Source organism: Hyperolius riggenbachi, chromosome 6 (genome assembly GCF_040937935.1).
Source record: "Hyperolius riggenbachi isolate aHypRig1 chromosome 6, aHypRig1.pri, whole genome shotgun sequence".
Taxonomy (NCBI): Eukaryota; Metazoa; Chordata; class Amphibia; order Anura; family Hyperoliidae; genus Hyperolius; species Hyperolius riggenbachi.
In genome coordinates this window covers 111,350,637-111,377,392 of record NC_090651.1, presented here as the reverse complement: position 1 = coordinate 111,377,392, position 26,756 = coordinate 111,350,637, and the positions used below count along the sequence as shown (strand labels likewise).

Here is a 26,756-nt window from a genome sequence, read left to right as displayed (position 1 = left end):
ACTGTAACAAAAAATATATGCTACACCAAAACGCTCCAAAAACTGCTAGGCATGTGTAGAAAAATTGCTCTGCACATGCCTAGAAGCGCTCTGAAAAAAATGTTTAAAAAAATGCTAGCGTTTGCGGATACGCTAGCGTTTTTTTGTGTGCACTGGTCCTATGAATGGCAGCAGTTTAAATATTCCACATCAATAGGTGAATATTGATTGGCTGTTGTAGGCTCCACCCACTTTCATGAACATTAATCCCAGTCACCCATTGACCAAGTGTGCCAAGTTTGAAAACCCTGCGATTAACAGTCTAAGAATAGCTGCAGTTTACATATTCCCATTGAAAATTAATTGCTCAAATTTGATTGCCTGTTTTATGCTCCACCCACTTTCCCTGAATTTTTCATCTCGGTCACCAAGTGACCAACTGTGCCATGTTTGGGGACTCTGACTATTGCTGTGAGAATGGCAGCCCTTTACATTTTTCCCGATGATGGGAATGAGTGAAATCTGATTGGCTGTAGTGGTTCCGCCCAGGTGTGCAAGGGAGATGCGAGACCCCCAGAACATATTAATCTAGGTAGTAAGGTATCTGCATACCAAGTTTCGTTGAACACGCACCCACGCACGCACACACAGCTGTTCAAAGGGAGTTCAGACAGTGGGGAGTTGCAGCAATTAAGGCAGGAGATGATGAGGGCATGGATGAGCAGCTTGGTAGTGTCCGGGTCAGGTAGGGGTGGATATTGGAGATATGGCTCTGGTGACTATATGGATGTGGGGAATGAAAGAAAGGGCAAAGTCCAGGGTGACGCCCAGCCAGGCAAAGGTTGTGTTGTCGACTGTGAGGTGGAAATCTGGGAGGGGTGCAGCAGCGAGGGGTGAAAAGATCGGGAGCTCAGCTTTGTCTAGGTTAAACTTCAGGAATCTAGCTGACATCCAGGAAGAAATAGTTGAAAGGCATGAGAAGACCTTGTCTATGATGGTTGAGAATTCGATGGTATGGAAGTAAATCTGAGTGTCGTTGGCATAAAGGTGGTATTTGAAGGTCTGGGAGGAGAGAAGTTTGCCAATTAAGTGTATATCTATCTTTGTATAGATCCATGCCAGGATGTGCTTTTTTTAAAGAATAAAAGGAAATACTGAGAATTCCCCAGTGGAGATGGACTAGTCCAAAACCTGTCAGATTTTTACTTCCTACTGAAAGCGACAGTGATTTGGGGGGAAAGTAATGTAGATGCATTTTAAAATGTACTTCTTATAAGTATGTGTACAGATGTATTCAAAATTAAAAAAAATCTTTATGATAGAGGATTTTAATGCTTTTTTTTATTCAGCAAAGTTTGTACCTGCTTAGAGCCATCTTTGGAATTGTATAGAACTTTGCACAACTATACTTAACCTGGCGTTTTTTTTCTGCCAAATAGGCAGAAATCAATTTTTTTTTAGTTTGTTTCATGTAAAGCTACCAGAGTGAAAACATGAAAATACATGAAACACCACTAGAGGGCGCATGTGTCCCTCTAGTGCGATCGTCGCCGGCATCAATAGCAAACAGGGGAACACGTACAGAATGCGTTCCCGTTTGGCTTCTCCTGTCGCCATGGCGACGATTGGAATGACGTCATGGACGTCAGCCGACGTCCTGACGTCAGACGCCTCCGATCCAGCCCATAGCTCTGCCCGGAACTCATTGGTCCGGGCAGCGCAGGGCTCTGGCGGGGCCCTGTTCCGCCGCTGCGTGCGGACGATCGCCGCAGAGCGGCGACGATCAAGCTGTGCACGCGGCTAGCAAAGTGCTAGCTGCGCGCACAGCACTTTAAATAAGCAAAATCGCCCCACCAGGGGCTGAGATATCTTCCTGCTCAGCTCGGGCTTACCGCCAGGAAGGTTAAAAAACTTTTTAACATTTCCTGAAAGATTTGTAAAGAAAGAAGGAGAGAAATTAATCATATCATTGGACAGTGGATTTTGAGTCCTTGTTTTACGGGGAAAAAATCCTGACCGCCTGAATGTACATGTGGAGAGTAAGAAGAAGGAATTTGGTGTGGGCCTCATTGGTATGTACTGACTGTCAGTTACTATGCACCATAAAGTAGACCTGTCATCGTTTACCATAGTTGTTGTTTGACACTCTTGATTAGGTGGCAATCACATGAGGTACTAGAACTGTTCTACACTCTGATCCTTTCTTTTCAGCTCAGTGATTCACCTAATTCTACCACCGAACTGTCCCTTGGCCCTGCCCAACAACTGCTAGCCAAATATCAGTGACCACATTGGTTAATCATAGTGCATGCCTCCATAATCAGTAAACTATGTTGGATGCTTGTATAATAGCAGGCTTTTAGGCGACGCAGGTGGATTCGGCACCGTGCGTGTGTCCCACGTGGCGCCGCTATAGCAGTAGTACTATAGTACGCGGCTCGCACACGGGTAATTTGTGGTTCCAGTGGACCCTGAATTACTACTCCTTCCAAGTTGCTATGATTCGGAAGAGGAAGAGTATTTAACGTCACCAGGAATTTGATCAGCAACAGGGTGACGTGTCATTCGGCTCACCCTGTGCTGAACTCACCAATTATAGTACCTACACATCTAAAGACTGCGGTGTTGTTAGAGAGGTGTAAGCAGAGGAAAATGGTTTGTTAATGATTACCAGTATTGAAACACATATACTGTAGAGGGGATCATTACCACTATGGCATCAATTTAAGATAAGTACACATGCACAATAACAGTCACCTCCAGGGATGGGGACTTGATCCTATGGGTGACAATTCAGGGCTGAGTTCCTAGAGGCTAAAAGTGCCTTCTGGTTGCTATGAAAGGGGTGGATCGACAACTCACAGTGGATGGGAAGGATTAAAAAGTAGAACAATAGATTCAGCCTGCGGTTGGACTAGATTATGCGGCAGACCAGATTTGTCTCTTACGCTTTGGCACTATGGCACATGGATTCTCAGGAGAGTCGGCCCTGACTGGCCACCACAGCCAAGAACTATCTCGTGTGTTTACAAGGCTTGAAATGCTTTCACTTGGCATGTGCGGTTCAGAACTTACTCATGCCCAGTTCAGAATCACTCATTCACCCCTCAGTGAACTTTCGGAAAGTGGCGGGGTGAGAAAGATGGAAAACTGGAAACAAAAATGCTCCCAAAGAAAACAAAGCACAACAAAGTAGATCAGGAAAAGGTAATCTAGCCCAGGTCTTTTCAACCCCGTCCTCAAGTACCACCAACTGTGCATGTTTTGCAGAAAACCACAAACATTCACAGGTGACGTAATTAGTGTCCCACAGAGGCAGTTAATCGGCTCTGCTGAATTTCCACAAAACATGCACTGTTGGTGGTACTTGAGGACAGGGTTGAAAAGCCCTGATCTAGCCAACAATGGGCTTAATCCACCAAGCAAAACCTGCTATGTAATAGATAAAACATCTAGCTCACAGGTGTCAAACTCAAGCCCCACGGGCCACTTCATGTGGCACTTGAGAGCTTCAAATGTGCATCATTGTAAGCAGTAAAAGAATGACAGAACTCTCCCATCCAGAGAAGCACTCTGGTGACAGTGCTTCTGATCGAAACATTGTCATTTAGCCTGTGTGCAGTAGCAACCCACGGGACTCCCCAGCTAAATTAGCATGGGCTCCCACCTGGGATCCAAATCTCCTTGAGTGGCTAGTAAAATAAACACAAGCCTACCCCCCCTCCCAATCTCCTCACGTTGCAGCTGAGTACTGTTTACCTAGTCCAGTGATGCATCGAGTTTGTTCTTTCCTGCAGCTGAACGCTCTATGCTTCCATATCTCTAGCTCCCGATCACATGACATGTTTTCAGAGCCAAAGGTATGCAGCATAGAGCATGTGGCTGTCAGGAATATCAGAGGAGACCAGAAGCCTCACCAGAGCAGGTAAATATTAAACTGTCCCACTGCACTACCCTTAAAGGGAACCTAAACTGAGAAGGATGTGGATTTTTCCTTTTAAAATAATACCAGTTGCCTGACACTCCTGCTGATCCTGTGTTTCTGATAAGTTTAGCCACAGCCCCTCAACAAGCATGCAGATCAGGTGCTCTGACTGAAGTCAGACTGGATTAGCTGCATGCTTGTTTCAGGTGTGTGATTTAGCCACTACGGCAGCAAATAGATCAGCAGGAGAGTCAGGCAACTGGTATAGTTTAAAAGGAAATATCCATATTGCTCTCAGTTTAGGTTCCCTTTAAGAGAGGGGAGGGGTGGGCCCTACGATCGCTATAGTTATGCCACTTAGTTTGAAACACTAAATGTTACATTTTCATAAACAATTTAGCCGCCACTTAGACTATTTTTCGATTTTGGCCTCTTACTTGATTGAGTTTGACACCCCTGATCTAGATCTATAGATTCTGAAGGGAGGTGAGTAATTTGTAAACCGAGTGCTTCAGCATGTATAGATACATGTCCTTGCTCCAGCTTGCTTCCTAGTTTCCCACGCAGCTTCTGAATTGCCCACTAGAGCTCCGGGCGCACTGTCATGTGACCGTATTGAGCCTGGAGCTCTAGTGGCCAGTTCAGAATTCTGCAGGGGACACTAAAGGATGCAAAGCAGAGCAAGGAGCTATAAATGCTGAAGCACACTCAGCAGTCCACTTTGCATATGCAGCCCCATGAACATGTAATTCACAGTATGTCATTTGGGTATAGGCCTACCCTTCCTACCACGACCACTTTACACTCAAAATGTGGGCATCTGCTTATCCACAGTGATATATGGTAATAATGGTAATCCAGCCCGTACAGTCTATAAGAAAGTAGTAATTCACTCTGCAGCTAAGCCAGATTGCTGCGTCAGTTTACAAGCAATGCCAGCCTAGACAGCCTTGTCCTAAAAAAAGAAATAAATGATATGACATGCTCCATTTTTATTTACCTGTAATTTTATAATTTAATATGTCCACTTTAACTTGTAGCCAGCTATGCTTTTCTGCCAAAAATTACAATCCTCTCTTCGCTAAAGCCATTGCATTTATACTCCGTTTCCTGGTTGGGATTTCCCAGAATCCTCTTCTTTTAGCACCTGCTATTGGCTCACTGCCTCTCCCAAAGGTAAAGAGTGGAGCTGATGTCCAAACAGCTTATACCCCAGTGCAGCTGGTGGGATGTTAGGATTTATGCCTTCACACCAGGGGCGTAACTATAAATCACTGGGCTCCCCTGCAAAACTTTGGATGGGGTCCCCTGCGCACTGCATAGGGACAGTCTACAAATCTTTGTCTACAAAATTTTGTATGTTTAGCTATCAGTGGCTGAGCAGATGCAGTCATTAGAACAATTGTGCAATGAGCAGAAAGTTTCTTCTCTCCTTGCCCTTAGTTGTCAGTATCTCAGGATAGGCCCTCCTGTGGCTTCTGGGCCCCCCTGCAGCTGCATCCCTTGCAGGGTCTATTGTTACGCCCCTGCTTCACACTGAAATGCATTTTTCATAATTCCTGTTTATCTCCCCAGGTCAGTTGATGGAGGAAGATCATGTCCTTGTAGAAAATGATCAGATCACCATCCTTGGGGAGACACATTCCATACAGCGGTAAAGATGATTCTGTGAACAGGTCACCAAACCAAACGTTGGAAACTTCCAGTAGTGAGAATAAAATGGAGCCCCCAGTTAGCAGATGGGGGATGTACAGTGGAGTAAAGCGGTGAGTGTAATGATATACTGGGGTTGTTTAATAAGGCTACTGTTTTTAACTGGAAGGGGGATTAGGATTTCAAGTAATAAATGCTGGGTGATGGGTGTACACACCCGAAATGCGGAAGTAGCCGCTAAGTGAGATGGGTACTGTAGTCTTTAGTCCAATATGGACAGCCTATTGGAGTGGCCGCATGATTATGACAGAAGCGGCAGCAGCGAATGAATCCAGCTGAGACAGCTGGTCATGTGATAGAGGTGGAGAGTATTTTAAGCGTCCCTCAGCTCTGAATGGCCGAGCCCCTGATGAGTCATTGGACGAAACTAGTAGGGCGGAGCCTAAGGAGCTGAGGAGACGCTGGAGGATCCTGTGCTACGTTTTTTTATATGCGCATGTTTTACTGCAAATTTGTAAGTGCACTACTTTTATTACTTATTAAAATCAAACGGAATTATGCTATGGTCGGCTTTGTTTGAGTCCTAGGATGTCCTTTATCCCAAAAACTGAAGTTATAACAACACGCTATATTGCTGGTCTGTTGCGGGTCGGCCAGTGCATCTGGTGAGCGCCTTGTGTATCTGTTTATGGTGGAAGCACGTTGGTGGCACTGTTCTGGAAAAGGGGTGCACTGGTGATAATATTAAGCTCTATCCAAATGGTATCACACTATTGCATTTTCCTTGTTTTATTCTGAGCTTATGGTCGGATGCCTGGAGAGGCTGGTGAAGTGATCGGAGGAATCTCTTGCTGGCAAGGCCAAAAACGCTGACTGCTGATCTGAAAAGATTGGCCAACCGATCTGGTGAGCGTATAGTGATAAGCGCTGTGACAGAAATTTATCAATTTCTTTGGAGGAAGTTTTACAGTGAAGAGCCTATACTTATCAAATGTGGATGAACTTTGTTTGGACAGCATTAGGCTTACGCCAAAGAGGACATTGATTACTTAGCAGCATTAGTGTTGCAGTTCTTGTTACTGTTGATCGCTCTGCTTTTATGTTTTTAATATTTTTGTGAGTGTTACACACACTTTTTATGCAGTAAGCGAACCAGATTGATATAGGAGAGAGGAAAGCAAGGAGGTAGTGAGGAGCGCCAGGTTTTATGTTTATTTGATTTTTATATTGTGTTAACACTTGGGCAGCATACTCAAATAGAGAAAATGGAGGTGTTTGAATTGAGAAATAGAGGGGTCATAGACCTGGATAAAATCTTTGTTAAGGAACCAGACCCCAACCATGTTAGTACGGATGCACTTTTCAAACAATTGCAGCATTTAATGATTAGAGAAACTAATACATGGTGGGATCTGGCTAGCCTTAAGAAACAGGCCACTGAGGGGATAATCCCGAGGAGATATAGGTGGGATATCCTACCCAATGATGGGGAAGAAAATGATGAAAATGATAGAGAATTGGGGGAGTTTTTGAATAATTGTGGGATAAGTCTATTGAAAATTTTAGCCAAAAGGAAACAAAACAGACTGGAAAGGTTGGGTAGGGAAATTGATGTTATAAAAGGGAAACTAGAGCCTTATAAAGATGATGATGAGGTTAAAACTAATGCAGCAGCCTTAAGTAAAATTGTGCAAAAGTGTGAAAAAGAAGTATGTGATATTAGGACTAACAGATTTCAAAATGACTGGCAAGATTATAAGAAGAAAACAGCATATAAGTGGCAGCTGGAACAGAGTAAAAGGAAAAAGAAAGAGGATGAGACCCAAAAGGCCACTGAACCACAAATTAGGAGTAGGGAGTGTGACCATGAGCTTGACAATTATGACACCCTATGTGGGAGGGAAGGTTTCTATGATAGACCTGAACCCCAATGGAATAGGGGAGCAGTCCCAAAGAGACCCACAAGAGGGGGCAGAGGTATGTATAGCTCACCCAGTAGAAGGGGGTTCAGTCAGTGGGAGATCCCCAGGTATAACAGAGGTAGAGGCCCCGGAGGAAATAGAGGATTGCATATGGGAGGTCAGAATGGGGATTATGTGAGTAACCCACATCGGGGCCATCACCCTAGTCCGTATAGGAGACCACCAGCAAAGGGGAGTTGGGAAGAAAAAGAACTAAGGGAATCACTGCCCATTTATAATAGATTTGAACCCTTGGAGCGGGAGGTGGATGAAGTCACTCGCCATCATTTTTTAGGGAACAGGAGGGGGGAGGAAGACAGATGGGAGGACATGGACTATCAGATAAGGAACATACGCAAAAGAGACACAGACGGGGAAGAAGAGGGGGGAGATCTAAAAAGAAGGAAGTGAGTGGAAAGGGCATCTTTAACATTAGTGGTATACCATTGACCAGAGCTGAATTAAATATCCTTGATAGAGGACTGAAATATGCACCTCAGCAAGGTGTAAACAAATTTAATGTATATGTGGATACGCATAAATTTATTCGTAAGATGAACATCAAGAAGTATTTTTTAGCTAAAGAGGGACCCACTAATAGGGCCAATAGGGGAGGGCTAAATTCACAATATATGCACACAAATTTAAAAAATCGTTCCACGTTCAATCCACCAGATATGTCAAAAGATAGCACAATAGTGAGTTTTAAAAATATGGTACTCAAAGATGTTGAATCACTGAATATGAAAAACAACAAGGGTGAAGCACAGCTTATACGAGAGTTGAGCGAAAAAAAGGAAATTTTAGTGAGGCCGGCTGATAAGGGGGGTGGGGTGGTTGTCTTGCATCATGAACAATACACACAAGAAATGACCAATATTCTTAGTGATAACATTACTTATAGAAAACTTAAGGGAGACCCAACAAGCGAATATATGGAAATATTAAGGAAAATTCTTAGGAGTGGGTTGGAGAAAGGTATTCTAAAGGATGTAGAGTTCAGATACCTCATGGTTGATGCCCCACGTATTCCGGTTATGTACATCAACCCTAAAATCCACAAAAGTCAAACCCACCCACCTGGACGCCCTATTGTGAGTGGGATAGGGTCACTCAACCAAAGAATTGGTGAGTATATTGACATATTTTTGCAGCCAGTAGTGGGCACTTTACCGTATTTACTGAGGGATACCAAAGATTTCCTACGATCCATTAATGGTATGAAAATTGGGGATAGTGACATGTTGGTCACAGCAGATGTGACCGCGTTATATACCATCATTCCGCATACAAGGGCATTGGAAACTGTAAAGGAAGCTCTTTTAGAGGCTGGGGGGGTGGGTGAGGACCAAATTAGGTTTATTTTGGAACTACTGGAATTCTGTTTATCACACAACTATTTTTGGTACAATGGTGCATTTTACGTGCAGGCCGTTGGATGTGCCATGGGGGCAAAATTTGCTCCGAGTGTAGCAAATATTTTTATGGATCAGTGGGAGAGAAAGATACTAAGGGCACAGGAAAGTAGTAAAGTATCCAATTGGAAACGGTTTATTGACGACCTTTTCTGGATTTGGAGTGGTGATAAGGAAGAGTTGGAAAGATACATACAGTGGGCCAATAATAATGAATGGGGGATTGAACTAACAATGAAATGTAGTCAAGAACAAATAGATTTTTTGGATGTGGTGGTTATGAAAAGGGAGGGTACGGTAGGAACGAAAACCTTTTTTAAAAAAACCGACCGGAACTCATATATCCCAGTAAAAAGTTGTCATCACCCTAATTGGATGCGGAACATTCCCAAAGGCCAACTTAGTAGAATACGGAGAAATTGCAGTACTGAAACAGACTATATTATGCAAGCAGAGATGCTCATTGAGCGGTTTGTGGAAAAGGGATATAGTAGGGATTACCTTGACGAAATTTCTACTGAAGTTTTAAATACACAGAGAGAACATTACTTAGAGGATAAAAGAGAGAGCAACAATGGGTCCAATGTGTTTGAATATGCGGTCCTGATGGATTATAACTCACAATATAAACAGGTGGAAAGGATTTATAGAAGGCATTGGAGTCTTTTAAGGAATGACCCTGTTCTGGGTAGGTCGCTACCAGAGCAGCCAAAGTTCATTTATAGGCGAGCTAGTAACCTTCAGCAAAAATTGGTTAAAACATATGTGGATGGCCCTAAAGTAAGAGACAGAACCGATGCCTGGGGTAATGTGGGTTTTTATCCGTGTCACCAATGTGTTGCATGCGAAAGAGCACATGGTGTTAGGAAACAGGAAATCACTTCTTTGCAAACTGGGAGGAGTCATAAAATTAAGGAATTTATTCACTGCAGCAGTAAATATGTGGTCTACCTCCTTTGGTGCCCGTGCGGCCTACAATATGTGGGCCGCACGAAAAGGACCCTAAAAAGGAGAATTGGGGAACACATTAATAATATTGCAAGAGGTTTCGGGGGACACAGTGTGTCTAAACATTTTTTGGAGAAACACAATAGAAATCCTACATTCTTGAAGTTTTGTGGGTTACAGAAATTAACGACTAGGTGGAGGGGGTGTCATAAGGTTAGGGAGATATCAAAAATGGAAACGAGATGGATATATGAGCTTAAGACACTCACCCCTGGGAGTTTGAATGTGGAACTTGACATAAACTGTTTTATTGCGGATGATTAGGGTTATCAGGTGATATGGGAGGGTGAGGGTGATTAAACTGTCATTTTGGGGATTGTGTTCCCACTGTTGAAGCTGGATTTATGAGCCGCAGTTCTTTATACTGGTCAAGGTTCTGGTCTATACTGTAGGCCCATTTAAGGCATCTATACAAATTGGGTAGATGAGAGGTTAGTTAATTATACCTTAGTGGATGGGTCCCGATAGGTGGTCGTGTGTGGGGATATCACATAAGGGGGTACTCAGTCATGTGGTAACCATACCCTTTTTATGTCACTGTATTTCCGTGATCTGATCTCCCAAGAAGGTCGCTCAGGAATGAGAATTTCTATGGCCACTATTTGTTGATATTTCTAACCCCCCCCCCCCCTTTTTTTCATTATTTTCATTTTATATATTTTTGTTTATGGAGTTTTATTTTGTAAGACTTTTTTAGTTTCAGTTTCATTTTTGAGTTTTTAGCTTGCACTATCTTCATGCCCGCATAAATAGGCAGAAGATATCTATGAAATACTGTACAAAGGGCATTTTTTTCCTTGTAGTCCCTTTCCAAGATGGCCACCGCTATGACTCAGGGGATCCTGGGTGATGTAGTCATTCTAATCCGGAGCAGAGGGCATTAGTGTCCCTGTAGTCCGTTTTTTCAAGATGGCAGCCGTCTGACTCAGGGGATTCTGGGTAATGTAGTCAATGTGGGACAAGATGGTCGCTGCTGCTGACAGGTGGATTCTGGAGTTTGCAGCCCTTAGTTAGTAGATGGGGGTGTATAGTGGAGGAAAGTGGTGAATGTAATGATATGTAGGATGGGTCCCGATAGGTGATCGTGTGTGGGGGCATCACATAAGGGGGTACTCTGAGTCATGTGGTAACCATACCTTCTTTATTTCCCCGATTTTCAAATAAGGTTGCTCAGGAATGAGAATTTCTACGGCCACTGATTGGTGATGTTTCTTATCCCCCCTTTTTTCAATTTTATATATTTTTGTTTATGTAGTTTATTTTGCAAGACTTTTTTAGTTTTACTTTTAATTTTTGAGTTTTTAGCTTGTACTATCTTCATGCCTGCAAGAGTAGGCAGAAGATATCTATGAAATATTGTCCAAAGGGCATTTTTTCCTTGTAGTCCCTCTCCAAGATGGCCGCCGCTATGACTCAGGGGATCCTGGGTGATGTAGTCATTGCAATCCGGAGTAGAGGACATTAGTATCCCTGTAGTCTGTTTTTTCAAGATGGCAGCCGTCTGACTCAGGGGATTCTGGGTAATGTAGTCTATGAGGCACAAGATGGCCGCTGCTGCTGACATGTGGATTCTGGAGTTTGCAGCCCCCAGTTAGCAGATGGGGGATGTACAGTGGAGTAAAGCGGTGAGTGTAATGATATACTGGGGTTGTTTAATAAGGCTACTGTTTTTAACTGGAAGTGGGATTAGGATTTCAAGTAATAAATGCTGGGTGATGGGTGTACACACCCGAAATGCGGAAGTAGCCGCTAAGTGAGATGGGTACTGTAGTCTTTAGTCCAATATGGACAGCCTATTGGAGTGGCCGCATGATTATGACAGAAGCGGCAGCAGCGAATGAATCCAGCTGAGACAGCTGGTCATGTGATAGAGGTGGAGAGTATTTTAAGCGTCCCTCAGCTCTGAATGGCCGAGCCCCTGATGAGTCATTGGACGAAACTAGTAGGGCGGAGCCTAAGGAGCTGAGGAGACGCTGGAGGATCCTGTGCTACGTTTTTTTATATGCGCATGTTTTACTGCAAATTTGTAAGTGCACTACTTTTATTACTTATTAAAATCAAACGGAATTATGCTATGGTCGGCTTTGTTTGAGTCCTAGGATGTCCTTTATCCCAAAAACTGAAGTTATAACAACACGCTATATTGCTGGTCTGTTGCGGGTCGGCCAGTGCATCTGGTGAGCGCCTTGTGTATCTGTTTATGGTGGAAGCACGTTGGTGGCACTGTTCTGGAAAAGGGGTGCACTGGTGATAATATTAAGCTCTATCCAAATGGTATCACACTATTGCATTTCCCTTGTTTTATTCTGAGCTTATGGTCGGATGCCTGGAGAGGCTGGTGAAGTGATCGGAGGAATCTCTTGCTGGCAAGGCCAAAAACGCTGACTGCTGATCTGAAAAGATTGGCCAACCGATCTGGTGAGCGTATAGTGATAAGCGCTGTGACAGAAATTTATCAATTTCTTTGGAGGAAGTTTTACAGTGAAGAGCCTATACTTATCAAATGTGGATGAACTTTGTTTGGACAGCATTAGGCTTACGCCAAAGAGGACATTGATTACTTAGCAGCATTAGTGTTGCAGTTCTTGTTACTGTTGATCGCTCTGCTTTTATGTTTTTAAAATGGACTGTTGGATGCAGGGCTGAGCCGAGGCAGAGGCGGCACCAGTCTCTGGGCACACAGCCCTGAGGGTGCACCCATGCATTCCCCCCTCCCAGTGGACCCCCTAGCTCAGCCATATGCAGAGTCACGAGTGGAGCTGTAGAAGTGCTTTTCACCTCTCGTCTCTGTGCTGGGACCTTCAGGGACGGCTGCCTGCCTAAAACTGGGGGCAATTCTTTCTGCCTATCCTGGGAAAGGGGGCTACCTACTTAATACTAAGTCCACATCTGTACACTGGGGAAGGCACAGTTCGGGAGGGAAGAGGGGCCAACTTTGGAAACTCCACCTCTGGAGCTAGAGAACCTTGTTCCGGCACCGGTTGGGCACTAACATAATAACAAAGCAAAAGTTCATAAGAAAAAATAAAAAAGCCTCTGTGTATTGATTGAAGCTCTATGACTTATTTCTCTGTATAAAATGTATTTTTATCGGAATAGCTGGGAAATTTTGTTTAACTCACAGACTGGTTGTACTCCGTTTGCTGTGTTTTGTCAAAAGGTTATTGAAATGAGGGGCTAAAGGGGGCCCGCTCCATGGTTAATATGCAGAGTGTCAGCGGAAGATTATGCATTACCTCCCAGCGGCAGGACAGGTCCTCCCATAGCAGAATCATCCACAAGGCAACCTGAACAGGTACCTGGGGCCTAGTGGGTCAAGGTGCCATCTCCTTTTGAACCTTTTCCCAGCTTAGCTTGCCAGGAAGACATGGGGAGCCAGAGTATATCCTTGCCTGGGGCCCCATTTTGTCTTAATCCTTCTCTGGGTCTTTCTCACTCTTTAGTGTAGCTCATCGCCATACCGTGCAGCCATGACTCTTAAAGGTGTGTATCTAGAGGCGCATGGTGATGAGCTACACTGAAGAGGACCTGTCCTGACACCGGGAGCAGGTAATGCATAACCCAGGGGCGTAGCAATAGGGGGGGCAGAGGTTGCGACCGCATCGGGGCCCTTGGGCCAGAGGGGCCCCGTAGGCTCCTCCCTGAACTGCAGTATTAGCTCTCTATTGGTCCTGTGCCCATAATAATCACTTCTATAGATACTTTGAATAGTGGTAATCATTAACAAACTGTTACCCATCCCCTTCTTGCATCACTGACACTGTAGTTGCCATTGCCAGGTTTTGGTGCGCCGTATCATTTGTTATTTGTAGAGTGCTTGGGGGGCCCCATGTAAAACTTGCAACGGGGCCCACAGCTCCTAAGCTACGCCACTGGCATAACCCTCTGCTGCTGCTCTACATAACAGGTGGAAAGAAACGACCTGATACTCTGACTTTTGGGAAGAGAGGGAGGGAATAGGAAAAATCTGTACCTTGTGTGTGGGAGGAGGAGGGGGGCTGTCAGATTTTTGCTGGAAAAGCAGCAAAGCAGATACCCCACACTCCTGACACGATCAAAGGGACACACGTAAGTGCAGTTTGCTTCTCCGTGAGCACTGTGCCTCCACACACTAGTATAAACAACCACAGTCCTTAAGAAGTTTGAAACGTGGGCACCAGTGCAATTTAGCAAACATTTATTGGACGATATGAAGTCCAACACCATTGAGCCAAACCATCCGTGATCAAGCACCGCTCGGTGCGAAACATTTGTTGGAGGATGGGTTCTGATGTGTGTGGTGTCATCTAGACGGGTGAAGTACTGTACTGGTTTTACCATGTGACACATTGCTATAACTGTTTTACACTATCGTGCAATAAATGTTTGCTAAAGTGCACTGGTGCCCACGTTTCAAACTTCTTAAGGACTGTGAGATTTTTGCTGGTGCGGGGCTCGGAGGATCATATTTATGCCCCTGGACACCAGGACCCCTTTTCACAAGGCACTTCTAGAACTGACATAACTGCCAGGGCACCACTGCCCATGCTAACCTTCAAGCACCTCCAATTCCACTAGAGAAGGTGGCAAACACGTCTGTCAGCTGCCAATTTAACGAATACTTGGTAAAATGACTCCCAGAAGCTCTCTCCTGGTATGGAAACAATTACATAAAACACTTGTAGATACAGTACCCCTGACCTGGTCTAACAGATACATGCTTTTAATACATTTTATGTATAGTGTGTGTACAAGTGACACAGCAACTTTCTCCCCCTCCAGCGTCCCCTGCGCCCCCCGCTCTTCTGAGCTGAAATCCTCTGGACGGAGGGAGGAAGTGTCAGTACTTCCTCCTCTCCGCCTGTCCTTAGTTCCGCCCCCTCCACTCACCTTTGATAGTTCCTGCTAGGTGTTATAGTACATAGCGTGCAGTGGAGCTGCGCTGTGTGCGGTATTGTGATAATTTAGCTGTGAAAGATAGTATACTAATAGCTGTATTAGTACACTATCTTTCCGAGCTAAACTATCCCAACACCGCACACAGTACAACTCCGCAGTATGCTGTGTACTATAACACATAGCAGGAACCATCAGAGGTGAGTGGAACTAAGGACGGGCTGAGAGGAGGAAGTACTGACACTTCCTACCTTCCCATATTCAACTTTCTTCTCAGTCGAAGATTTTGGCGGAGCAGAGTGGGGGCTACAGGGAGCACTGAAGGCGCTGGGACAACATCACCACACTTAAAACTGTGTTAACAGTATGTTTATTTGAAACCGGGTCAGGGGTACTTTAAAGGGCAACTGAAGCTGGAGGGATATAGAGGCTGACATATTTATTTCCTTTTAAGCAAAACCATCACGCAGATCCTCTGCCTCTATAACGTTTAGCCATAGAACCTGAACAAGCAAATGCAGATCAGGTGTTTCTGACATCCACAAGGCAGTTGCCTAGGGCCTGGAGAGAGTCTAGGGACCTGGTGGATGATAGCCCTCACCAAATTAACTAAAACAAGCCAGGTAACCATCAGCAGTGGGAAAAAACTGCTATCTTGCCCCGGGCAATAGTTCATCTTAACCACTTAACGACCGCCCCCAGCCGATGGGCGGCGGCAAAGTCCGGGCCCAAACAACCGCAATACGCCCATCGGCGGGGGCGGCTGCGGGAGTGGCTATGCGGCGATCGCGTCATTTGTGACGCGATCAGCCGCCGGGGACTGGCTCCGCCCACCGCTCGCTGTAACCCGCCGGCCGTTCGGAAGCGCCAGGGCAGGCTGCAGCCACCCTAGTCTGCACCCAAGCACACTGATTCCCCCCCCCCTGCCCCCTGATCGCCCACAGCACCCCTCAGACCCCCCCCTGCCCACCCCCCAGACCACTGTTTGCACCCAATCACCCCCCTAATCACCCATCAATCACTCCCTGTCACTATCTGTCAAACGCTATTTTTTTTTTAGTCCCTAATCTGCCCCCTACTCCCTCCTGATCACCCCCCCACCCCTCAGATTCTCCCCAGACCCCCCCCCCCGTGTACTGTATGCATCTATCCCCCCTGATCACCCGTCAATCACCCCCTGTCACTGCCACCCATCAATCAGCCCCTAACCTGCCCCTTGCGGGCAATCTGATCACCCACCCACACCAATAGATCGCCCGCAGATCCGACATCAGATCACCTCCCAAATGCAGTGTTTACATCTCTTCTCTCCTCTAAACACCCACTAATTACCCATCAATCACCCCCTATCACCACCTGTCACTGTTACCCATCAGATTAGACCCTAATCTGCCCCTTGCGGGCACCCAATCACCCGCCCACACGCTCAGATTGCCCTCAGACCCCCCCTTATCAATTCGCCAGTGCAATATTTACATCTGTTATTCCCTGTAATAACCCACTGATCACCTGTCAATCACCCGTCAATCACCCGTCAATCACCCCCTGTCACTGCCACCCATCAATCAGCCCCTAACCTGCCCCTTGCGGGCAATCTGATCACCCACCCACCCACACCAATAGATCGCCCGCAGGTCCGACATCAGATCACCTCCCAAGTGCAGTGTTTACATCTCTTCTCTCCTCTAAACACCCACTAATTACCCATCAATCACCCCCTATCACCACCTGTCACTGTTACCCATCAGATTAGACCCTAATCTGCCCCTTGCGGGCACCCAATCACCCGCCCACACCTCAGAACGCCCTCAGACCCCAGCCCTGATCACCTCGCCAGTGCATTGCTTGCATCTATTTCCCCCCTCTAATCACACCTTGAGACACCCATCAATCACCTCCTGTCACCCCCTAGCACACCTACCCATCAGATCAGGCCCTAATTTGCCCCGTGTGGGCTCCTGATCACTTGGCCAAACCCTCAGATCCCCCTCAGACCCCCTTCCGATCACCTCCCCAGTGCATTGATTGCATCTATTTTCCCCTCTAACCGCCCCCTGAGACACCCATCAATCACCTCCTGTCACCCCCCTAGCACTCCTATCCATCAGAACAGGCCCAATACATCCTGTCATCTAAGAGGCCACCCTGCTTATGACCGGTTCCACAAAATTTGCCCCCTCATAGACCACCTGTCATCAAAATTTGCAGATGCTTATACCCCTGAACAGTCATTTTGAGGCATTTGTTTTCTAGACTACTCCTCGCGGTTTAGGGCCCCTAAAATGCCAGGGCAGTATAGGAACCCCACAAGTGACCCCATTTTAGAAAGAAGACACCCCAAGGTATTCTGTTAGGTGTATGATGAGTTCATAGAAGATTTTATTTTTTGTCAAAAGTTAGCGGAAATTGGATTTTTATTGTTTTTTTCACAAAGTGTCATTTTTCACTAACTTGTGACAAAAAATAAAATCTTCTACGAACTCACCATACCCCTAACGGAATACCTTGGGGTGTCTTCTTTCTAAAATGGTTTCACTTGTGGGGTTCCTATACTGCCCTGGCATTTTAGGGGCCCTAAACCGTGAGAAGTAGTCTAGAAAACAAATGCCTCAAAATGACCTGTGAATAGGACGTTGGGCCCCTTAGCGCACCTAGGCTGCAAAAAAGTGTCACACATGTGGTATCGCCGTACTCAGAAGAAGTAGTATAATGTGTTTTGGGGTGTATTTTTATACATACCCATGCTGGGTGGGAGAAATCTCTCTGTAAATGGACAATTGTGTGTAAAAAAAAATCAAATAATTGTCATTTACAGAGATATTTCTCCCACCCAGCATGGGTATGTGTAAAAATACATCCCAAAACACATTATAATACTTCTCCCGAGTACGGCGATACCACATGTGTGGCACTTTTTTGCACCCTAACTGCGCTAAGGGGCCCAAAGTCCAATGAGTACCTTTAGGATTTCACAGGTCATTTTGCGACATTTGGTTTCAAGACTACTCCTCACGGTTTAGGGCCCCTAAAATGCCAGGGCAGTATAGGAATCCCACAAATGACCACATTTTAGAAAGAAGACACCCCAAGGTATTCCGTTAGGAGTACGGTGAGTTCATAGAAGATTTTATTTTTTGTCACAAGTTAGCGGAAAATGACACTTTGTGAAAAAAAAAATTAAAATCAATTTCTGCTAACTTGTGACAAAAAAAAAAAATCTTCTATGAACTCACCATACTCCTAACGGAATACCTTGGGGGGTCTTCTTTCTAAAATGGGGTAATTTGTGGGGTTCCTATACTGTCCTGGCATTTTAGGGGCCCTAAACTGTGAGGAGTAGTCTTGAAACCAAATTTCTCAAAATGACCTGTGAAATCCTAAAGGTACTCATTGGACTTTGGTCCCCTTAGCGCAGTTAGGGTGCAAAAAAGTGCCACACATGTGGTATCGCCGTACTCAGGAGAAGTAGTATAATGTGTTTTGGGGTGTATTTTTCCACATACCCATGCTGAGTGGGAAAAAATATCTCTATAAATAGACAATTGTGTGTAAAAAAAAATAAAAAATTGTCATTTATGGAGATATTTCTCCCACCCAGCATGGGTATTGTTATAAACTGTTCTTATCACCTTGCTTCGACACCATCGTCTCACAGACTGTGAGATCACTTGACTCTCCACACCGCAAACCGGATATAGACTTCCTCAGGCTTTTTCCAATGTTTACGTTATTTATTCAGGAAACAGGAATACAGATAGATACATTCATCTCCTGGCAAAGCAGACTTCCATGTTGCGTTACAGCTACTTGAGTATCTATCCTACTGAAGATACCCAGGTCTTCTTGTATCTACTCTATGTTACATCTAGACTAACTATGTACAGCATACATTATATCAGATTACAGAAAGGAATAACATGCTTAGAAGTCCCAGTCAGCCTGGCGAGCTAGCGTGAAAGTCAAGAGCAGAAGTGAGCTCTCATAGCTCCCTCCACCTTTAATAGCGACTAGGAAAGAGTTAAATATGACATCACCTTCGCCACCCCCTAAACCAGTTTATTGGTGGACCCTACTCGTGGTGTCATCCTACACGCCTACTCGATTAATATTTAATGTCACCTTTCCTTTACTTACAGGAATGTGGATGTTTTGTAAACATGGCCAATGTTTTCTGTTCTGGTGGTGGTACATGCCCAGGTCAGAGAGACCCGCGGCCTTGTTCAGAACAGCTTCTTGGTATGTTCTAGTTCTGCTGACAGAACTGCAGATTTTCTCTCTTCAGAGAAAATCCCCTTAAAGGGCAGGTCTGCTCATCAAGCCTTTTTGACTAACTCAGTCCAAATAACTGAGGCCTACTTAAATTATAACAATCCCCCCTAAAACGGCTTGACCCGCAGATCCCAGCGTCTGAACCTCCCAGTACCTGGTTTCTTTCGTTTATGTTTCACTTTTCGATGTTCGTGCTCACACAACTTCTCTGCTCTCGGTGGTTACCCCTGGAAGAGAGAGAGCAAGACCTCTTGGTCTTCCTGTAACCAGGCTCTCTGGGAAAGCCCTACTTCTAAGTCCCTCAACACCACATGCTCAGCATTTGCGTCACTTGCGTATCACTCACAAACTTGCATGACCACAGAAAAGTGAAACTCGTTTGGTTGTTACAAAACGGAGCAGTGCCAGGTGCCTTCTAAAAGAGCGCCTTTATACAATCAGCTCCTAGGTACTACTAAACCTATACCCGTAACCCTGTATATCCCTTAATTTAAACTATTGGTTCCGGAGATTGTTTATGAGGCACCAATCTCTGGACCAGGTTAATTTATTTTACGTAATTTTAACCCGCAACCTCACCTGGATAACGATGCCTAAAGTTGTCATCCCCATCCAGACGACCAGTGGGTGTAGAAAGAACTTTGGAACTGCAGATGCCCCGTCCGAGTGTCCCTGGAACATCACCGGAACCTTTGTCCACCAGGGCAGACTGGAACTCACCTGCTCATTTTTGTGTTCTACCTCGTTAAGATCACCTGTATCATGGTGAAATCTTACCTCTAACTTAGTGTACTGTTTGTTTAACCTTTGTAACAACATGTGGCCGTCTTGGATCAAACCCTGTTCCCTTTTGTCCCATGTCGTGTTCTCTTTCAGGACGGGAACTACTCGTGAAACTTTGACCTTTAGAGTTCTCTTAACAATTTGAGAAACAACGTCATCCAGCCTGGATGACAGGATCCATATGGGATCTCCACTCACACAATATGTTCCCCTTGGAAAACTCCCCCTTATCGGAACAATTATGAGAATATACCTTGAATGTATCACTAGACCTTATGTTAAAAAAACCAAACCCTTCCTTCAGCCACCGGAACTATTGGTTTGGCTTCAGGGTGGATCTTTTGAATGGTAGCCTCGCAGTCTGCGTTATTGAACCCGCAGGCTTCTTCACTAAATTTGGCTTGCCCCGGCCAACGCAGATACTTCTGCAAGAATTGCCCGCATGAGGACAACTCTACTTGCTTCACCTCCCCGTCTAGCACCAAAAAAGGTTGACCTCTCAGGTCCTGGTGTAAGACATGTGTTGAGGTGGGAACTAAGGAAGTGGCGGTGCCTATAGGAATGTTGCACCGTTTCCATTTGTTCACCCAAACATCTCGAAGATGCCATGCAAAAGATCCTTCTCCAGAAAAGTTACTATACCTCCCCTTGTCCAATCTCTCGCTGACAAAATATGTCCCCAGCTGTCCTGATTGGACCTCTTCCCCCCTTACGTCCTGAGGCACAATATGTACCTGAGGTCGGGAAGACTGTACTCTCTGCAATCTTTCGATTAAGAGTACCTCTTCACTTACCCAACTATCATGAGGATAAGCTGCTGCATAGGGACTGTGTAATATCGTCCCCTGTTGTGACCCGTGTAGTGTGGATGGGGTTCCCTGTGTTGGCTTTCCCTCCCCCGGGACCGCTCTCCCCACCCTCTTTGTCACCTGGAAATGTGGCTTGATCTCGATTGTTACTTCTTGTTTCGAGAACCACCCACCCTTGGCTTTCCAGCCTTTACGTGTGTATAGTTGTTTCAGAGGCACTCTCTGTTGGTAGCTCCAGAGTGTGATGTTGTCCCCTGCGTCTCTCTGGTAAGAGAATTGACGCCTCCTGCTCGTTCCTCTCCAATCTGGAACCATCTCACTCTGCATAACCAAGACAAGGTACCCCTGAATCACACACTCCACCTTTTGCATGTACCCATTATACTGCAATGTACCTTTTAACAAACCTTTGGATCGGTGCATTGATTCTGGGAGTGTGGTATTCAATAGCAGATTTACACTGCCATTAAATTCCCACTGCCCGCACACTTGACCCTTCAGACCTTTCACCCACCTTGTGCCATGAAATTTGCTTTCTCCTGGCACAAGTGCTCTTTTCCTCCGTCCCTGCATGGTCCATCTGTGCCAAGCGGAGGGAGGTGTGAAAGGATCAGTACCTTTGTCACCCAACATTAACATGCTTGGGCCTTGCATTCTCATTAACCCCTTATTATAGATGAGAATGTCCTCTCTTTGTTCTCCTAGGACGAAATGGCAACCTAGGATCGCCATCAGCACGGTACTCCTCATTATAAAAGCACCACCCTGGGAAAGAAAAACATTAGCACTTTGCATTATGCTTTGCTCCGACAGTTTTGTTAGTCTCTTTCCGATTTCAGGAATCTCGCGGTTTAGTCTCTTTCCAATTTCAGGAATCTCGTGTTTTAGTCTCTTTCCGATTTCAGGAATCTCGTGTTCCTCCAAGCTTAGATTGGCATCTGGAACCTTTCGCTTATCCGACTGACATCTCCATCTTTGCTGCCAGCACTGCAGCTGTCTCAATTCCATATTGCCAAACACCTGAAATCGAAATACAAATAAATCAATTCTTATTAATGATTTGGGATTCGCCCTGCGGCTTGTACTCTTTACCCTTTACCCTTTAAATTGATCAATATATATCGTAATTGATCTCGTTGCTTTATGGTTCTCATGAACTCTGTTTACTCTTATTGGTAGATTGGAGTTAAACTTCACCCCCCTACCTCAGTACTATCCTCAGTACTTACCTGTTTAAAATATGCTCCCGCGGACTTCACCTTTGGAAGCTCGCTTCCCCTTTGGAAGCTCTCACCTCATTGCAGCTCACTCCACATCCCCCCCTATCTGTCCATGCGCGGCCGTCGCATGCACAGATTACGGATGCCACACCTGTTGCTGCTTTGCAGGTGAGCCTGCAATGCTCTTACTCATTATCGCATTTACTTGTCTAGAACTTCATCGCGATACCAGCTCTGCTAGAAGTTCTGTGTGTTGTACCCTCTGATCAATGTTTGCCGTGCCACTACCCCCAGACTTCACAAAAAAAACGGCTGCCTCCCTGCAGGAAGGAGCGCTTTGCACTTAAACTACACAGGGTGCAGGGCTAAGCATACCAGCGTCACATGCCTGTATGCAGATCCCTGAATGCCCACTTGGGAGGTAGTCACCTGGCAAACACCGTACTGATACACTGTCACTCTGTAAACGGCAATTCTATCATCTGTATAATTGCCCCATGAACTGCTGTCAGTCCTTGTTCTTTGTGCTACAATTGACAGGAGCTGGAAAAAACATATTTGACCAACCAAAAAAAAAAACCCCACAAAAAAACAGCCCAGCATAGACCTCTCAGTCAAGCTCTGGCCCTGTCCACGACAAAAACCGGAAAAAACGTTACCGCTCTGCATCAGCGGCGACGGAAACCCATATTGGTCAACTCCCTTTTTTTCCACCTCCGGCACCCCCCTGATGCACTGTCCCCCCCTATACTCTATTGGGAACTCATGCTGCACCACCCATTAAGGTGCCCCACTTACAGGAAGAATCCCATAAGCAACACAGTACAGACACTTTCCTGACCTGCACTGCTACGTGTGTCCCTGCACCGAGCTGGGAAACACTTCCTATTCTGGTATTCCTGTCCATGGACTCTGGGAAAAACTCTGGGGAAATACTTTGAGAACCGAGACACACAGGAGAACGTCTCTGTATTTCTACCCCCCTTCCTTTCAGCTGCTCTGCCCGGAGCCGCGAGCACAGCCTGACGTGACGTGGATCCCCCCAGCCCCTCCTCCCCCCTGCCATGACGTGTGGGGGCCATGACTCACGGGGGCGGGCTCTCTCCACTGCCGCCATTTTGAGTCCTGGACTGCCAGCCAAGATGGCTGCTCCCATAGCAGCCTCTCGTTCCTATAGACCTAGGAGAGAGAACAAAATACAAACAAACATGCCTAGTCACACACAGCATCTATCCACAGTGCACAAAAATCAGCCTCAGCATTCCTTCACGTCTCAGCTGTAATCCGAACTGCAATCAGACATACGGATCCCCAGAGACGTAGGAATCTCTCTCCCTCTATCCCCTCTCTCCACAACTCATCTGCAGCTTATCTCAGCCATAACTCAGAACTATTACAGCGCTATTACTGAGACGAACAACAGACGAGCTGGCTAAACAACATAACAGATACCGACATTTAAAGCCTTTGAAGCAGCTCTGACTGGGACGAGATAAGCCTACTTATCTCTCTACGCTTTCCATTATGGACAGAGAGGGAAAAAAAACACCCTGATCGGGCTCGGGAAAAAACGCCAGCTCACCGAAGGAAAAAATTACTTCTCTCCTGTCTACTCTGCTACCTCTCTCTCTTTCTTCTCTCCCCTCCACCTGCTCGACAGCCGCCCCCCCTCATCTCTTCCGCGGGCAGCTCTCTGCTAAGCGAAAACACAGCTGGCATCACTCCCAGTCTCTGGACGGGGAGAAAAAAAAACAAAACCAACACAGAAAAAGGAACAACACACAAAAAAAAATGAAGCACGCAGCCTCCCCGCTGCAATTAACACAGACTGTACACCTTAACACATCATTCTCTCCTTGTTATAACACCCAAATACAACACATATAATGCCATATAACAACGTAAATCCAACTTGCCTGAGCAGAGGACTTCGTAGGCCTGCCAATTCGCCCAGCTTGTGGCAACTTCACGAACCTTGAGTGGACCCCCTGGAATTACTGAGCCATCTCTGTGTACCCACACTGGCTCAGCGGATCGATCTCCAGCGGCAGCTGCCAGCCGGCCTCGGAGCTTCCAGTCACCTGCGACCCGGTTTTGGCTATGACTGATGTGCACTTTCAGTCAAAGTTTAACATCCACGCGGTTCGCCGCTGGTTTCCACGAATTGCAGCAGCCCGTCGTGTGCTTGCTTGGCTCACGCAATGCACACTCTCACACCAGCTTATCAAGAGTACGGTGAGTTCATAGAAGATTTTATTTTTTGTCACAAGTTAGCGGAAAATGACACTTTGTGAAAAAAAAAATTAAAATCAATTTCTGCTAACTTGTGACAAAAAAAAAAAAATCTTCTATGAACTCACCATACTCCTAACGGAATACCTTGGGGGGTCTTCTTTCTAAAATGGGGTAATTTGTGGGGTTCCTATACTGTCCTGGCATTTTAGGGGCCCTAAACCGTGAGGAGTAGTCTTGAAACCAAATTTCTCAAAATGACCTGTGAAATCCTAAAGGTACTCATTGGACTTTGGTCCCCTTAGCGCAGTTAGGGTGCAAAAAAGTGCCACACATGTGGTATCGCCGTACTCAGGAGAAGTAGTATAATGTGTTTTGGGGTGTATTTTTCCACATACCCATGCTGAGTGGGAAAAAATATCTCTATAAATAGACAATTGTGTGTAAAAAAAAATAAATTGTCATTTATGGAGATATTTCTCCCACCCAGCATGGGTATGTGTAAAAATACACCCCAAAACACATTATACTACTTCTCCTGAGTACGGCAATACCACATGTGTGGCACTTTTTTGAAGCCTAACTGCGCTAAGGGGCCCAAAGTCCAATGAGCATCTTTAGGCTTTACAGGGGTGCTTACAATTAGGCACCCCCCAAAATGCCAGGACAGTGAACACACCCCACAAATGACCCCATTTTGGAAAGTAGACACTTCAAGGTATTCAGAGAGGAGCATAGTGAGTCCGTGGCAGATTTCATTTTTTTTTGTCGCAAGTTAGAAGAAATGGAAACTTTTTTTTTTTTTCTTTTTTGTCAGAAAGTGTCATTTTCTGCTAACTTGTGACAAAAAATAAAATCTTCTATGAACGCACCATGCCTCTCACTGAATACTTTGGGATGTCTTCTTTCTAAAATGGGGTAATTTGGGGGGTATTTGTACTTTCCTGGAATTTTAGCCCCTCATGAAACCTGACAGGTGCGCAGAAAAGTCAGAGATGCTTGAAAATGGGAAAATTCACTTTTGGCACCATAGTTTGTAAACGCTATAACTTTTACCCAATCCAATAAATATACACTGAATGGTTTTTTTTTTTATCAAAGACATGTAGCAGAATAACTTTCGCGCTCAAATGTATAGGAAATTTTACTTTATTTGAAAAATGTCAGCACAGAAAGTTAAAAAAAATCATTTTTTTGCCAAAATTCATGTCTTTTTTGCTGAATATAATAAAAAGTAAAAATCGCAGGAGCAATCAAATAGCACCAAAAGAAAGCTGTATTAGTGACAAGAAAAGGAGGTAAAATTCATTTAGGTGGTAGGTTGTATGAGCGAGCAATAAACCGTGAAAGCTGCAGTGGTCTGAATGGAGAAAAAGGCTCTGGTCCTTAAGGGGCGAAAAGACTGTGGTCCTGAAGTGGTTAACCTTCCTGGCGGTAAGCCCGAGCTGAGCTCGGCTATGCCGCGCAGGAAGATATCTCAGCCCCTGGTGGGGCGATTTGCACACTTTAAACTGCTGTACGCGCAGCTAGCACTTTGCTAGCCGCGCGTACAGCTCGATCGCCGCCGCTCTGCGGCGATCGCCCGCACGCAGCGGCACAAGAGGCCTCCCCCCCCCCACCAGAGCCCTGCGCTGCCCGGACCAATGAGTTCCGGGCAGCGCTATGGGCTGGATCGGAGACGTCTGACGTCAGGACGTCGGCTGACGTCATTCCGATCGTCGCCATGGCGACAGGAGAAGCCAAACAGGGGAGCGCGTTATATACGCGTTCCCCTGTTTGCTTTTGATGCCGGCGACGATCGCACTAGAGGGACACATGCGCCCTCTAGTGGTGTTTCATGTAGCTACCACTCTGGTAGCTTTACATGAAACAAAAAAAAAAAAAAAAAAAAAAAAAAAGATTTTTGCCTAAGTGGCAAAAAAAAATTAACCGCCAGGAGGGTTAATCAACTTCTGATCTCAACATATTTTTCCAATGAGTTTGAAAAAGCACATTTCTAATGTAATTGTTAACTGATGTTTTAACTATTTTTTTGTTATCTATGATGAATAGATTTTTTTGAATTGAAGGTGTGCCTTACTCTTTTCTCAGCTCTGCAGTTTGTGACTTCACATCTTATGGCATAAAACCATGAGGACCTTGCACTCTGAAGACATTGAACGCTGTCTCTGGGATCAACAGCACCGTGTCGGGGATCCTCGATGTGCCACTGGACTCCTAGATTAAAAGAACAGGAAAAAGTGTGCTCTGGAGCATAAACACTTCTCTGTAACTCCAACAAATATAACATATCTTCTGTTATTAGTGTGAAATGTTGTCTCTTGTGTTCTTTTCTAATGGATAAGAAATTCAGTGAATGAAAGCTATTAATATGATAGTCAATGACAGGGGTGCTCACACTTTTTCGGCTCACGAGCTACTTTAAAATTTGCCGAGTCCAGGAGATCTACCAACATTTAGGTAGCTAGGTATAGTGTAGTTAGGTGTGGGTGCCTTCAGTATAGTTAGCCAGATATAGTGTAGTTAGGTGTAGGTACCTTCAGTATAGTTAGCCAGGTATAGTGTAGTTAGGTGTAGGGGTCTTCAGGATAGTTAGCCAGGTATAGTGTAGTTAGATGTAGGGGCCT

General features: G+C 45.3%; 3 long non-coding RNA genes across 3 annotated transcripts in view; 2 read left to right on the top strand and 1 right to left on the bottom strand.

Moving 5' to 3' along the window:
* Window positions 1-2,028, top strand: part of LOC137521041 (uncharacterized) — a 72,848-nt gene extending 70,820 nt beyond the window's left edge. Inside the window, exon 3 of the long non-coding RNA XR_011022001.1 lies at window positions 1,912-2,028. This is a non-coding gene — a long non-coding RNA (uncharacterized lncRNA). The remainder of the gene's footprint in view (window positions 1-1,911) is intronic.
* Window positions 1-26,369, bottom strand: part of LOC137521043 (uncharacterized) — an 82,554-nt gene extending 56,185 nt beyond the window's left edge. Inside the window, exon 1 of the long non-coding RNA XR_011022002.1 lies at window positions 26,210-26,369. This is a non-coding gene — a long non-coding RNA (uncharacterized lncRNA). The remainder of the gene's footprint in view (window positions 1-26,209) is intronic.
* On the top strand, window positions 2,028-26,441 carry LOC137521040 (uncharacterized). Its single transcript, XR_011022000.1, has 3 exons — window positions 2,028-2,051; window positions 5,480-5,558; window positions 26,221-26,441. It is a non-coding gene; the product is annotated as an uncharacterized lncRNA (long non-coding RNA).
* The last annotated feature ends 315 nt before the right edge of the window (window positions 26,442-26,756 follow it).